Below are 3,684 nucleotides of genomic sequence, written 5' to 3'. Positions count from 1 at the left end.
AATTAACTTCTTCTGACACTGTGCCCTTTTCTAACACCTATAATTGTTTTATACAATTTTATTGGTTTATATCTTTCTGATTTAACTCTCTCATTTGCTGTTTTCTCGTGTATCACGAGCAACTTATCCATAGGCGACATGACAGACAGGATTATCTGGTTCCGTTAATTAATATGAGATGCTCTAGTGCTCAACTATCTCGGGGTATCGGGAGGCATAGACCGAAAATGGGATTTTGATGTTTTGAAAATTTGTCATTTTTCTTTACAAGAATTCTTCTCAAAAAAGAAACTAGAACATCCGAGGATATTGCAAAGTTTCAAACAATTTCTGGCTTTTTGACTTATAATTTAAACCAACTTTAAGCATGTCTATACGGTTTTTTTACTTGTTACCTTTTACAATGTAACTTTCTCATACTTCTGTCGTGATCAACGAGAGCCTCCTGATACAATATGACTCTCTCATTATGAACGAAAGAATCTATGGGCTTCATGGAAAAAAAGGATTATCTACTTTGTTATAATAGTTTCTACAAAGATAACATTTAATGAGTCAAGCAATTTGTATCGTCTAAATTGAACCTCGCTTAGAACCATTATGTTTTAAAATTTTGATTCATTTTGGATAATAAATTTCTTTTACCTTAAAATAATGTCATGATTCAATCTAGAAAGTAACTTTTCTTCTCGAGTAACTTTACGATTGAACAGCACACTTTTCGGATCTAAAGAAATTTCTTTTAATGGTATAGTGACAGCCGTCTTATTATTACGTACCTAAGCGTAAACAAAGCATTTCAAAATCAAGATGCAAGATCTTGCAAGATAATAGGGAAGATTTTACTCACGCAAGATCTTGCAAGATATAAGGCAAGATTTTACTCATGCATGATCTTGCAATATAATAGGCAGGATTTGTCTCATGCAAGATCTTGCTAATCATTAAGCAAGATTTTACTCATGCAAGACCTTGCATGATACTAGGCAAGATTTTACACATGGAAGATCTTGAAAGATAGCTGTTAGGTAAGATTTTACACATGCAAGTTGTTTCAAGATATGAGGCAAAATTTTACTCATGCAAACTCTTGCAAGATATTAAGCAATAGTTTACTCATGAACTTACCTTTGAAGTTACAAGTCCAAAACCATCTTTTCAATGGATCCAAAACGAAACTCTTTTTCCTTAAAATAGTTGACTTTTAAAGAAAACACCTAAAAATGTAACAATAGAAAACCAAGAATGTCGAAACGGTTTTACTTGAATAATACCTTACTGGAAAAATTATTGAAAAATAGCAAGTAATAAGTCTTTATATATATTTATTGAGCTAAACGAAAATTGTTCATAATTTTTTCTACCTATGAATGAACGTGGACTTATTGTTCTACAATCTCACGGAGAATCTGCCACATTCTCTGTTGGTCCTTTTACTATCCCTTGTCAATGGCATTCCTTAGAATACTCCTTTCACAATACTCCATCTGTATATACAAAGTTTGCAGTATACCCTTCGAATCCTCTTGCAAATCTCTTGTGGTGATTGCTTCCTCTTCACTTTCGAAACCAGATTCCTCCTCCTAAAGGAAAGATGTAGGTAGCTATTTTAAATTTCTTCAGGAACATCACGAACAGTAGCCCTACTATATACCACGTGAGCCAACGAGATTCCAAACTGTATATGCGATTCATCGATATTTCATTTGAACATATCCTCAGTAGACTTCGTGTTATGAAAGGATTGTTTTGTATTAGAGCCTCGTCCTCGCTAGAGCTTTTATCGTCGTCAACATGCTTGGAATCATTCGTGTTTTCATTGGTCAACGAGTCCAGTTTCAAAACTCTCGATCGTACGTTAGGTGCTTGAACTGCGTTCAATTTTATCTAGCCAACTTCAACCTGGCGTCGTCGTTCCTTCTCTGTCACTCTTGAGTTTGTTTACTTCGTGGAAGTTTCATTTTCAAGTATTTCTTTTACCTCAATCCACGAATTACAATATGTGTCATAAATATTAGAGGATTGTTTCTGCACAAAATATTCAGATACAAAGATATGGAGAAAAAAAACATCTCTAACATTGTCACGGATATTACGAGTGGCGTAACAAAGTGTTGATGAGTTGATATGCATTTGTCAAAACAAGCTTAAGAAGAGCTTGTCAAAATATATGATCGAAAATTTGCTAAGCGCATATAAAGCTCCGTCACAAATTAATTGAGAATTAATGTAGGCATGCGTAGTCAACTGCACCAACTCTCCATGTTCATGGTCATGGCAACGACCAACTATATGTACTATTACCAATTGTAAAGTAATTAGCTTGCTGTGTCACAAATTTTCAGATGAATCGTGTGCGCATGCGTAGTCTGCTTGAGCATGCGCAGTCGACTCGACCAGCTGCCCAAGTTCATGATCATGCCAACGACCAACTGCATCTACTAGCACCGATTTTGAAGAAAATAGCATGCTCATTAACAATGTAATAGAGAAACATCTGCGCATGCGCTCGAGCATGGGCAGTCCACTGACTAATTGTTCATAGTCATGACAACGACTAACTATATGTACTTGCACTACATTTGTAGCAATTAACTTACTTAGTCGCAAATTATCAAAGAAATCAACTGGGCATGCGCAGTAACGATGTCAATTATACCACAACTTTGTAAGCCTTTGAATTAATGTATATAAATATAAAGCCAATACTAGGTATAGTAGATGTCAACTAGCAGTGGAAGCTGGGTGCGATATAGTATGCAGTGGCTTAGGGTCCACACTTCGGTGGCGACCGCACTCCCTGCGTACCCCGAGCAAAGCCTATTGCAGGTGATCTCGGGGTCTGATGGGCGGAAGCTTGCTATTGCATCTCCCAAGTAAGATAGCGTGGAGGGGCCGAAATCTCCTACCGAAACGTTAACATGCGGCGTCCTAGTGCCTTGCGCTTAAGAAGGTATCGGGAAACATGGACCGAAAACGGGGTTTTTTGCTTTCGAATTTTATCTTTTTGTTTATTATTTCTCATAAAATAAACCAAGTAATGTTTCATTTAACTTCTTCTGACACTGTCCATCTTTCTCACACTTATAATTTAAGACAACCTTAAACATGTTTTATACAATTTTTATTGGTTTATATCTTTCTTTTTTAACTCTCTAATTTGCTGTTTTCTCGTGTATCACGAGCAAACCATCCATAGGCTTCATGACAGACAGGATTATCTGGTTCCCTTAATTAATATGAGATGCTCTAGTGCTCAACTATCTCGGGTATCGGTGGCATGGACCAAAATGACATTTTGATGTTTTCAAAATTTGTCTTTTTTCTTTACAAGAATCCTTCTCAAAAAAGGAACTAGAACATCCAAGGATACTGCATAGGTTCAAACAACTTCTGCCTTTTTGACTTACTTGTTACCTTTTAAAATGTAACTTTCTCATAACTCTTTCGCGATGAACGAGAGCCTCCTTATACATTATACTGCTCAGGAGTAACTTAACACTGCGTTCGCGTTCTATTTGCGTTCAATTTGCGTTTTGAACGAGGCGGGAACGCGTCCCGAACGCGTTCCGAGAAAATTTTAAAACGCGCTCTCGATTATTCAAAAAAACTCGGTGTAACATGGAAATTTTCGAAATTGAACACTTGCGTAACGAGTATAAATGATGATTACCGATCAATGAT

This window comes from Xenia sp. Carnegie-2017, unplaced genomic scaffold, assembly GCF_021976095.1.
Source record: "Xenia sp. Carnegie-2017 unplaced genomic scaffold, XeniaSp_v1 HiC_scaffold_3, whole genome shotgun sequence".
NCBI classification, from domain to species: domain Eukaryota; kingdom Metazoa; phylum Cnidaria; class Anthozoa; order Malacalcyonacea; family Xeniidae; genus Xenia; species Xenia sp. Carnegie-2017.
This window is presented reverse-complemented; position numbering follows the sequence as displayed.